Raw genomic sequence first — 12,719 nt, 5'->3', positions numbered from 1 at the left:
ACATTTACGTTGACAGTTCTAATATTACAGCCGTCCACTAGAGGGCACCTCTGTTTATTCTTAAGCAGAAAGCTTAATCATATTTGCATGAGTGGAAGCATGCAAGAGCAGAAACATAAATCTGCATAATTTCTCTGCTGGGTTTGAAAAGCGATGCTATAATGATAGAAATGTAAAGGGCATTAAGGAAAACATAAACAACTAGATAAAAAAGGAAAATGCTAGTAGTTAGCATGGTGGATGGGAAAGGCTTGTCTAAGTTAGCACACTTCATGGAGCCAAGTTTTAACATTCCTTTGAGAGCAACCAGAACCACCTGTTTTAAAGTCTCTCCCAGCATGGAATGTTGAATAACACTAAAAACAGAGAGTTATTTTACAGTTAGAGTCCACTTTATTAAAACAAAGTGGCGAACAGTCAGATCAACATACCCTGCCTATTATTCGTAGTTTCACACCTTGGTGTATTGGAAATTGCAAACTTTATTTATCTTTTTCTTGAATTAGTAAACTAATAGGTTCCTGTTTATTTATATCTTGTAAACATGTTGAATTTAATACATTTATAATAATTTAATATTTCCATGTAATGGAAAGTTCCTGTTGATTCAAGAGAAAACTCAGGTTTTTTTAAGAAAATGACTGCTTATAAAATAATAATAATAATTAAAATAAAAAAAGTAATTCAAATAATTGAATTTATTGATCTTATATTGGAGAAATTTACCTCTGCATTTGACCTACTCCCTTGGGGAGCAGTGGGCTGCCATGGTGGGGGGCCTGGGGAGCAGTGTGGGTCTTGCTCAGAGACCCACAGTGGCAGTCTGTGGGAGTGGGGCTCCAACTCAGAACCTCAGGATTCCAAGCTCTATGCCCTAACCACTAGGCCGCCACTACCCCACTTAAATTAATCATTAGTTGATTGATAGGATCATTCAACATTAGATTAATTCAATATTTGAAAATATGCATCCCTATCTCAAAGTTATTAATCATACAATACAAGTATTTTTGTTTATGTATTGTTTATGTATCTTGAGGTGGGAGGAAAGAGCAGTTAGACTGAATCTCTGACCCAGTGGCTCAAACCACAGAAACATCCAGTGTTTCGCCCATTTTCTCAGAGTCCGGGAAAAACGATGGAGGGGGATCCTTCATCTCACACGAAAGCTCTGTCACAAAAGTATTATCACTGTGATTGCTCTGCTCGTCATGTTTGTGTTGCTGTAAGGGCCAGTGTGCTGCAGATGACAACCAAGACCACGCCCGGCCCTCAATCACCCCCCAACCTGCCACTGTCCTTTGGGTATTGCCTTCCAACGAACCATTTGTTATATATTATACATGAGCAGAAGTATTGTTCTGGAGTGACATGTGTTGTACTTTAAAACATATTTACTGATCTGCCTCTGTTTAATCTTGACCAGGGCTCTCGAGGGCCACAACACTGCGGGCTTAGAGGTTTCCCCTGCTTTAGCACAGCTGGTTATGACTGTAGTTCAGCAAAAGCCTGTTAATCAGGTTTCAATAGAAATCAGCTGTACGGAAGCAGGTAAACCTCTAAAAAATGCAGGACAGTGGCCCTTGGGGGCCGACTTTGGTCAGCCCTGACCTAGACCATGTTTATACAACAATCCATTAAAATAGGGTTTTTATTTTCGTTTCTATGAACTCATTCACGTGATTATATTCTAATTACAATCTCTGTACAACAAGCCGAAGCGTAAAAAATTGTTTAATTTCCCTTATACACCACAAATTGATGATATGTTCCATAAAACCTCAATCAAATATGTATACACCACCTGCTTTCAAAACACTAAAGAAAATGAGAATTTTGTTGGAAAAACCATCATTTGGTTCAAAGAGGTCAGCCCCATACATATGCAATCATTATTGTCAGTATATTCCGCAACTGAAGTAATGGGTTAAAACTTTCTGCTATTGTCAGAGGAAAACATTGTTGTGTAAACGAAAAGTAGAACAAAATGCTGTCATGTAAACAGGGCCAGTGTTCACAAAGCTATGACATATCAGGTTTTTCACAAACTGTTGAGCACCCGGTTCATCTTAGAGCATGATAAAGAGCTGTATTTAACAAAATGGAAAACAATGAATAATAAAAAACAAATCTTTTATTTCTGACATAAAAAAACCTAAAACAGGAAAATTTGAGTTTAATTTAATCTCAGACTGTAAGAGAAAGTCAGGGGTCATGTTTCTTTTCAAAGAGCATCAGAGTTGGTTGTTTCCACTTTATAGTGATGAGTTTTAGTAGGAGAATTGATTCTTAGAGGGAAAAGTCTGAGAGAATTATAGTGGAGATCAATGTTCAAAGGGAGCAGTACCTTCGGTAACCCATCCCCCAGTCCCCCCCATGGTCATCGGGCCCTCCCTCAGTCACTGCCATGACTCCCTAATAATTCTCTTCAGTCTTCCGACCAGACAACAGGTCTACCTTTAGGCCCTGCTCCTGCTCAGGATGACTTTGCTTCCCGGGAGAGGACTCTCCCTCCCTGTATGCCGGCCAGGACAGAACCACTGCAACAGAGGCTGCAGGGAAACACAAATTCAGCTTGCTCTGCAGTCAGCCCCTCCATCCTCCTCTGCCGATGACAGCCAAGAATCCAAGATAGATCAGATCGGTTTTCACAGAACCGACCCCCGCCCCCACCCCGATCCCCAGTGAAGTCAGGTGACCAGATGTTGCACATCTCCCTGTGACTACAGCCGCCATGAAGCTGCTGCACACAACCATGTTTGAAGCCAGGACACTGAGGCGCGTCTCAGATCGCCGTGTGTGTGCATCTCTAACCGGAGGCCATGCATGAGGCGGTGCAGAAGAAACAAAAGAACATCCATCAGCATATAAACCGTCCATCATCACCTCATCCACATCAGCATAGTACAGCTCTGATCCATCCGGCAGCTCCCAAAATAGCGTTGCTTCTTTCTTGCTTCAGTGTAACCACTGCAGCTGCTGCATTTCACACACACACACACACACCAACAACCACACACACATTCACTGACACAAGGCTTCTACAAATGCCTCCATTGATTCTAACCGGGCCTCATCAATAAGGATGCTATTTGTGAGGTGTAAAGGAGTGTACACAGAGGTGATGGGATGCAGGGGATTCTGGGATGATATAAAACGCCTGATGGGGGGAAATCCATTTCTATCCCAGTCTGAGACCTGAGGACTGCTAAAGAAACAGCTGCCTGTTTAGCAGGCCAGAATGCAGAGTGCAGGAAGAAAAAGGAAGGCTACAAAGCAACCCCTACATACACAGCCTCTCCCCTCCTCCCCAGATCCCCCTCTGCCTCCCCCCTTTACATCTCTTATTGCATTACAGAGAGAGGGAATTACCTGAAATATGTCTTCACATTCTGCTGCTCAGCGTCTCGCCTTTGGGCCTGGAGTCCTGCTGGATTCATCGTCAGTCGTACAGTCTTAGTGACAGTTTAAAGGCAGGACTGCCATTCTCTTGTCAGACCAGTTCCTGACCCTAAAAGCAAAGCTTGTTCGGCAGGCTGGATGCTTCACTGGCTGTTCACTGTTCCCTAGCCCATGATGTCATCCACCCAGCTCGGCTGATTGGCTGAGGGGCAGAATATTAATGCAGGCAGCAGGTCTAGGGGAGGAGGCAGCCAACGGGCAGAAGCTGTTGGTTTTCTGTTTAACAGACCAAACCTGTAAATCAGAGACATTGGGAGAGGTGGGTTTATACACAGGACTTTGTTACACATTTATTACACATTTATTAACTATAAATAAAACGTTACACAACAATACACAACAGAATAAAGTGCTATCAGACTATATTCTACACACAACAGGGTAAAAGCTTGGAAGCAAACAAAATAAGCATTATGCAAAAGTTCACACAGTTTCACATCCCATTTTTCCTTTGCAAGAGTTTGTGTCTATTAAAATAGTCTCTAACGTGTTGTATTGCAAAAGGTGATCTGTCCATGTACTATGAAGAAAGCATAGTCTGATCATGCCAAAAACATACCAAAAAAACATTCCTGAAAAAGACAGTTTTGAAAGCATGAAAGCATGAAACAGCAACAAATGGACGGGTTGAAACTGGGGCTGCCCTGACAAAAGGAACAGTAACATTTAACATGCTAAAAAAAAAAAGAAGTTTGCGAGTGTGTGATCAAAACTTAAAGTCAGACATTTTAAAAATATAAACAAGGCGCTTTCAAAGAAATCAAAGGAAATGGAGAATGAGAAGCCGTTAAAAAGATAAATCTGTGAGGTACCGATGTTTACAATCACTTTACAATCAGTCATGTGAAGCACAATAATGATAATACTGTATTTTCCAGACTTTAGAGTGCACCTCAATATAAGTGGTGCCCACAAACTTTTTTGAAAATACTCGAAAAGTAGAGCCGCACCGGCCTATAATCCACTGATATCTACTGAACTGTTTGCCACCAAACCTGTAGGGGGAGCTCTACATATGGCACCTGGAGTAGGGATGAAGAATAATTCTAGGTCCCGTTAGTTTGTTGGCCCGTGGCAGTAAGAGCTTCTACTGAAAGATGGGGCTGTGTCGGCTCTTTAGTTCAGCTCTGCAGGAGATTAACCCTGTATCTTCATTGGTTCGGAAGCTTTAATGCTGCAAATAAATGGCAAAATGTGTGAATTCGGGACATTTGTTCTGCTATATGAAAATTAGCCCCTTGTTATTTAATCTACAATTTTGCCTTCCACCTCTGGCAGTTAAGAAAAGTCCACAGAAAAGCTAGCCAAGTAAACTAGCCCCACCCGCCAGCGTACAAAACCATTTTTTGCCTTCGAGTGGTCTAGCCTCGATCAATGCCACAGGCCCTAGAACTGGCGGGCCAGAGATGTGTTTTGAATTTTCGGATGCAAAGCGGGCGGGGTTTTCAGGACGTGACGACAAAGCTGCGCGACGCTGGAGAAAGCACAACAAGGAAGATGGCAACAACTATTGAACAGTACCATGCACTGCAGCAGCAACAGCTTTCAATGGAGCGCTCCATTGAAAGTTAAAAGTTCTCTTTTCTGTTGCTGTTGTTCAATTAAAGTACGTTCTAAGATCATTTGAGGAGTCTAAAAATTTCTGCATTAATAATTGGTTTCTGACTTGAACGCCTTTGTTCACCTTAAACATATAATTTATTATGATTTGTGATTCTAAAATCTTCATAAGTGATCTGGATCATCTTTAAAATCCAAACTTATCAGAGATATACATTATCCGTTTGTGATGGTGTTCGTATGCAGGCGGAGACGACAACCAACACAGTTTCCATATTTGCAATCATTTGCCTATGATGTCATCTTTTTCCTATATCTCACCTGTGATTGGCTGACAGTGCCAGCATCTGCTCAGTCTCATGGCTAAGGCTTCTAGCCCAAGGTGGAGGTCTATCTGAGTCTCCCTGAATCATGGCTGGTTGTCCTGACAACCCCTGTAATGTCGATTCCTAGCTGGAGAGTAATATGGCTGTTCTGTGACAGCGCTGAATCAAAAGGAGAGTGCAATGATTGCATGCATACAGCGCCCTATAAAGATAGTGTAATCTTTAAAATAAGCTTTCATATAGCTTTTGACAAACTATGTTAATTTTTTTTTCTTTACAAAAAATAATAGTTTTGTGTAACAAAAAAAAAAGAAAGAAAAATAATTCTCTTTTAATATTTCTTAACATTTACTCCAGATATGCAGGCATAGGTATAGACATAGAAATCCTGTTAAATAAACTTTAGACATATCTATATGTCAGAAAGAAACAGAAAGAGAACGACCGTCCATCCATGGGGATCTCTGCACACACTGCTTTAAAGCTCAGCCAAGGCAAAGAGAAAAAAATCATGACTTGACAGAAAATATTGGCTATTAATCTGTGTCATATGTTTCTCTCATGGCTGTAATATTAGCTGGCGCAATCATTTCCCGGCTTTATTACAGCCACATTATTGGCAGAAAGGTTTTTTTTTTATTTGAGTTTTTTTATGTAAATGAATAAAATAACCTACCTTTAAGATCCCTATTCCAAAAAAAATAAAATAAAATAAATAGTTATAACATTTCCTGCACATTTATAGTTTGCCTGAAACATTTTTGAAGGCTTGCCCTGAATCTGGACCTACCATTAATTAAGTAATAACCCACATAGCACCAAACAGTATCATGCATCACCAAACTGACAACGGCTTACCTCATTTTAGGTGAAACCAGATCTTAAACAAACAATAGCTTTAGTGCAAAAATTCATCATGTCAAATTCAACATATTAATTGCAGTATTTTGGGTGAGCTAATATTTGATGTTTAAAGCAGCCCTGTATGGGGTAAAATGATGAGCTGACAGAGGAAGTTGAATTATGGAGCACAACGCCTTCAGTGATCTGATTTATATAATGAATCTTATAAACATCCTGTGAGGCAAAACAAGTTGCTGATGTGACATTCTCTGAGAGGCTGAGTCTGAATTTTACCAATCTGGTAGTTAAGTCAGGATAAAAAGGCATTCACTGACATTTCTACAAAACCTGCACCCTTACTGATAAATCCTGAATATCTCTTTTTATTTTAATAAGGTCAAAAAAGACTGGTCTAGCTATTATAACTCAGATGCACTGGTTGGAGTTTTGGACCAACCACGAATCAAACTGAAGCTGCTTTAACTCTACTGTAAGGAAATCATGGGCTACCTTCCTTCTTATACATTTTATGAGCTAAAATTTTAAATGCAGACAAACACCAAAATCAGACATTAAGATGCAATTGGATTTAATTCAAAATGGTATCCCTTATAAAGAAAAATATGTACCAATAGAAATAAACAGATATGGTAAAGTTTGGCTCTAATACAGTTGAAATTTAATTAAATTCTGTTTATTTATAAAGCACCAATTAATTAAATTAATTTACCCAAATTAAATTGAAGAAGGAAGGAAAGTGACTTACCACATGAGCTAGCCAGTCTTTATTAAAATGGTCAGTTTCTAATGCTGCGTTCACACTGAACGTGCTTCGAGCAGCAAAGAGGCCTCTGCTTCCTCTTTGTTGTTTGTTCACATTAGGGTCAGGCGCTCTCAACACGCATCATCAAAGTGAGTCTTGGGTCTGACGGAAGGAGCTACCCTCTTCTATTTTCCCTCTAAAAGAGTGGCTTCGCTTCTTTTACTAAAGCAAGATAATTTTTTGTCCTTTTCGGGCCGATTCTCCGGTCGTGGGAGAATTTTTCGGTCGGGCTGAGTATTAGCCTCCTTGTGTGCCCTGCGTCATGTAGTATACAGGGGGTAACGAGGGGCCATTAGCCTCACATTACCAGCTCCCGATCAGGAATCGTAAGGTCGGGAGAAAATCAAACATGTTTACAATTCAGTCGGCCGCCATAAGGTGTTTGTGGGTAAATCCTGCTGTTGAAGCAGAACTATGAGTGTCTACAAGTCGATTTACCTGAACCTCAAGCACTGCACATGTGTAAACAAGGCAGTTCTCCTTCTTCCAGATCGATGAGTCCGACCAGCGCCATCTCTCCGCACTGAGTCCGACGAGTGGTTTTTGGACTTGCAGTGTGAGCAGGTAGATCGCATCACACCGTCGGACCGTACAGTGTGAGAACATACATCGGGAGCTGTCAACTTTTCAACACTGCAGATTCGTCATACAGTTTAAGCTGTAGCTCCGCGCAACAACTGAAGACAATTCAATAGCTGGGCGCTGATGAGCTTTACTTCCAGAGCTATTCTTGTCTCATCCAAGCCTAGTTTGACGACCTGCTGTCCCTCATCAGTGGTGCATGCATATCCTACCAGAACACCAACACATAGCAGAGCCTCTCTCTCATTGGTTGTTGTGGCACATCACGCAGCATACGTTCAGATTTTCTAACTCAATAGCTGGCTGCTTGTGAAGTTTGGACATCAAATGCTTAAATGCTAATAACACACTGCTTCAGCTGCTCAAAACTTCTCAAAACACACTGGACCTTTTGACGCAAGTCCACCATGGATTTTGGATGTATACCAGCTGCTCCAGTCTGACCAAACAGCATGAAAACCCCTGACTAACATTTGGGGGTATTTTCAATTAAAAGGTCACATCTTTGTGGAAAACATATATTGAGATTGTTGTTATTATAATATGTCAGTATGATGTCAACAATATAGGAAGTTTGAATTTGGATTTAAAAAATGTTATGCCCTTGTTTTAACATTACCTAAGCCATTTCTTTACAGGTGTTTTTAAATGAACTGATCAGATGTTGAGATAACTCTGTAAGAATTATGCTTAGATTAGATTGTAATTAAACAAATTGTGTTCCTCAACAAAGATTACCAATGACCAAAGTGATTAAAACAAGCAGTGTTGGGCATGTTACTATGAAAAAGTAATTAGTTATAGTTTCTAGTTACTTCTCCCAAAAAGTAACTGAGTTACTAACTGAGTTACCCCACAATACAAGTAACTAGTTATTAGTAAAAGTAACTATTGCGTTACTTTTGCGTTTCTCGCCCCCGTAACCCTCACCACCTGGCCCCCACCTTCTTGCCGTGTGTTTCAAAAGCCAGCTGAATAGAGTGGCATTCTCCCCTGATGTCAACGGGCCTATAAACCCCGTCAGATAGTGTTCTCCCCTCATGTCATTTCTCTTCTCAGATCGATCCCCAATTCTTAACATGAGGGGAACAGTATCTGATGTGCTATAAATATCATCAGGCTGCATTACCTCTACTCATGGGTGTAAAGTTTTTTAACAAGGCATTCAGATCTTCTGTCAAGCTGCTGCCTACCTTTGTGAAGCAGGAAACAGATCCAGTAGAACTTTTTATTGCCTACCTGGAATGAGTGACAATAGTTGCTTTCAAAATGGTGTTGGGGCCCTATTTGTCGGTAATCACCGACACCGATACCGCCATTTTAGTGCTGAATCAGGGCCCTGTCCGATACTGGTATCGGTGCAACACTTATTAAAGCCACCTTTAAATAATAACAGAACCTATTCCACTGAGATGTTTCTGTTTATCTTGCACTAGGAATAAAAACAGCATTTTTCTCATGAAGCTAAATACTAAAGTCTTTAAATATATTTTGACACTCAATTTATTTACTGCACCGCACTCAACATGCTTTAATCAATTTATGACACAGAAAGGTTGCAGGTGAGTTTCATGTTTGCACTTGCTGGTGAATCCCTGTTTACCAACTGGGAAGGCCCAGACAAGACTTCTTTACCAGTATGAATACACCCTCTTTTTTTAAATAAAGAAGCATAAAATTGCTTATTTAGTACATTTTTCTGAACAGCCTGAACAGAATTATATAAGTTTATGAAGAAAAGTGTGGTTCTGCAATATGAAGATTGGAAACAGGAGATGATGGGTTCTTTGGTATAGAATCAAATAACCATGATGCTGGTCAATCACTAGTGTATAAAACATATTGAATTATGGACTAGATGATCGCATTATGGCAGAGCTCAGTGCGCCCTGGGAGTTGGGTTAAAAGGGAATAGTCAAGCCTCACAGGAAATGACCATATATGAGAAGAAGTGAAGCATGTGGAGGTAAATCCCTCTAAACTTTCCTTTTTGCTTCTGGCTTTAATAAAATCTCCCATCGTGTTTGTAACTACATCTTGTAAAAATAATCTCATGTTTTTCAGTCTGAGAAAGAAACTATTGATAGGCTGGTATTCTGCTTGTTTGAAGAAAAAAAAAATCTTAAAGACTATTTCGACCCTTTCACAGGGATTTACTGAACAGGTGGCAATGTGACCAGAAAACAACATAGATTTTACAAGAATGTAGATGCACGAGACGATTTTTATTCAATAAAATAATTTTTGGTTAATATTATCTTAAGTAGGCTATCTTGTTTTTTACTGTAGGTGAAAAAAAAGGATATTATAAAACATGCAATTTGTACACGGTTGTGCCTGTGCATTTTTTTTTTTTAAGTGGAGAAGGTGGGTCTTTTAAAAAATTCACGAAAATCCTCCAAATACCTTTAAGAGTTTCTGCCACATCGCATTGAGAATAAAGAAATAATATTTTTTTAAAGTGCTGCCCTGAAAAAAGTAATAAATACATTAAAAAAAATAGTAATTTAAACATATGACTCTATATTCACAGTTCTAACATTTCTTTATAAATAAAATAACCCATTTTACACAACATTCAGCAGTCTATATCTATCGATATATCGAAGATATCCAGACAGTGGTCTCAAAGATGGGTGTTAGATGTCTGTTATAAAAAAAATGTTTCTAAAAAAGAAACAATCCTATGAGTCGTTCAAACTCTAATACTGTCTCATTTGGATCATTGCTCCGAGATTTGGTCCAATAGATCATTAAGTATATCAGAAAATTACACCTGCTGTAGAACAAAGCAGCATGTGTGGCTCTAAAATGTGAAATAATTCCTGGTTATGGGCGAGGGATAGATAAATGTGCTAAATCACCCCTAACCCTGTTAGGTTCATGGAAGAATTTAGTTGATTTCATCAGAACATTAACTATTTCAGTATACACAGAAGAAATGGATCCAGTGTGCTCAGAATTTTCACAATTAGCATCTCTACACAGGACTGCTTCTCTAGGCTGAGTTAATTATCTGTGCATAGAGTAGGATAGCAGTTCCTCCTTTGAGCAAGAGCTCCAGTCTATGTGTAATTTGTTACTTTCAAGGTTGTTCTGTAAACACTGTTAATGTATTTGCATCCCAGACTGAATATGGTGGGTAGTAGAGAACCTCTACAGGACACTGGACTCCCCAGTCCCGTGGAAACGCACATTTATACAATTCAGACCCTCTTAATCCTGCTTTGTCAGAAAAGTCTCTTGTAGACACAGCACATCACATTGACTCAGAAGTTGGTCTACAACAACATGGTGAGTTTTGTCCTTTGCACTATGGCCAAAGTGCAGCCCTCAACAATACCATGGCAGAATTTTAAGAGCCAATTGCTCAGATTTATTAGGCCACAGCAGGTTTCGGACTGGTAATCTGTGATACCGGCCATTTGCCCGGTGGGCCAGTCCTAATTTCAGCATGCTCTTTTAATCATACCGGCCCCAACACTTACTCTCCAGTCGAAGCGCCTACCCGTGACAATAAATAACTGAAGGATCTCAAGAAGTAGTACACTGTTAACTACCTAAATGATTCATGCAGCATATATATAGCTCTTCCTTGTCATGCACATCCTTGTGACAGTTGGCATATGGTGAGATTTTCTATTTCTTCACACTGTAAAATTCTTACGAAATAAATTATAATGAAACTAAAATGCTTTCCTTAAACCAAACTACGATGTTACTCTTATATTTGGCAAATTTATGTTAGAATATTTTGCAAAATTATGTTGCGGTGCATGGTGGGGTTTTGCATCTAAAGGCTCCCGTCTTACATGTATTGTTGCCTGGTTGGTATATTTCCCAATCTGGTGGTTTAGGATGGCCGTCTATGGGTAAAAAAAAAACAAATTCTTTAGATTTATTGCCTAAGAGATCCATAGACTTTGGTTCAAATAGGGCAAGATTTTGTATATCCAGGCGGTTTATGAAAATTTTTTTGGCTGGAAAACGTGAGTCAGTGGCATTTAGCAACCCTGCTGGTGTGGTGAGTGGGGACGTTATGCAGCAGCAGTCACTGACGCGTACGTGTTAATAACAACAGCCAGTAAAACCGCATTATAGAGGTCTTGGTGATGATTGTCGTGTTATGCTTAAAGATAGATTGGTTAATTCACAATGTGTATTTGTATTGTGTTTCACATTTGAGACGCACGCTTTTGACTGTGCTTCTATTTTTTTTTCCGGGGTTAGGGCAGTTCCATAAGTGGGTATAGATGGAAAAAACCACGGCCGAAAATCGCTCCCAGGCCGAGCCTGGGCCACAGCTGAATGAGGTCCCATTCATCTGAATATCCAGAGGAACCACGCCGTTAATACCTGCAGCTCAATACATTCGCTGCACAATACATGAACTCCCATAGGCCAGAGATCAGGATTGTACATCTCTGCCACATCATGACTCTCAGACTTTGAAAGAGGTGAACTGGCTATTGTCAGAGCATATTTTCAGACATGTAACTTCACGACCCAGTTGGCCTTGAAGATAGTCAGTTGAAGTCTTCACATCCAGGTCAGGCTAGAATTTTTTAAGCGAAAACACACCAGCTTTTTTGTCAATGCTTTTATGTTTCCTGCTAACCATGTGCCCACAATAGCCTTACTTTTATCAACTTTGGGGATTTACCTTTAAAAAAGTATTTTCACAGAGGTATGTGGACGTGAATGAGATGAGCAGGCTTACCTGTAGCTAGTTTCAACACACAACCTAAGATCTATGCTAGCATAGGTTGGCTGAATGGACACAGTTACCTTATGTAACCCTACCTAAAAACTCTGGAGACCCCTAGGGGAGGAGCGCCCTATGGTTTGAAAAGGCCCTGTCTGGTATATTATTCATAAGATTGTGTCATTTTGCCTGCTTTAATTCAGGTGTTACCAAAGCAAGTCATACTCAGTTTTTACACTGGATGCCTTTGAACCAGGGTTAGTCAAAGTCTTTAACCACTTTTTACAATGGGCTTCTTAAATATCATATTAAATGGAGAAAATATAGCATGTATTACAGTTCAAATGGACATTTGCAACATAATTATTTTATGCGTAAATGTGCCAGGCAGAAAAGCACTGACATATTCTGTATTTGT

At 39.8% G+C, this 12,719-nt stretch overlaps 1 protein-coding gene across 2 annotated transcripts in view; it reads right to left on the bottom strand.

The window, feature by feature from the left end:
- LOC119786039 (serine/threonine-protein kinase PAK 3) overlaps positions 1-3,536 on the bottom strand; it is a 55,032-nt gene extending 51,496 nt beyond the window's left edge. The window contains exon 1 of one of the 2 annotated variants that reach the window (XM_038289091.1): positions 3,373-3,536. The gene's annotated coding sequence lies outside the window, so the exon portion shown is untranslated. The remainder of the gene's footprint in view (positions 1-3,372) is intronic. The other variant, XM_038289090.1, reaches the window with a different exon arrangement.
- Positions 3,537-12,719: the final 9,183 nt, after the last annotated feature.

The sequence above is a fragment of the Cyprinodon tularosa genome, unplaced genomic scaffold (assembly GCF_016077235.1).
Source record: "Cyprinodon tularosa strain WSP-4 unplaced genomic scaffold, ASM1607723v1 ctg263, whole genome shotgun sequence".
In the NCBI taxonomy this organism is placed as follows: domain Eukaryota; kingdom Metazoa; phylum Chordata; class Actinopteri; order Cyprinodontiformes; family Cyprinodontidae; genus Cyprinodon; species Cyprinodon tularosa.
Note: the sequence above shows the minus strand (reverse complement) of the source record. Positions and strands in the feature narration are given on the sequence as shown.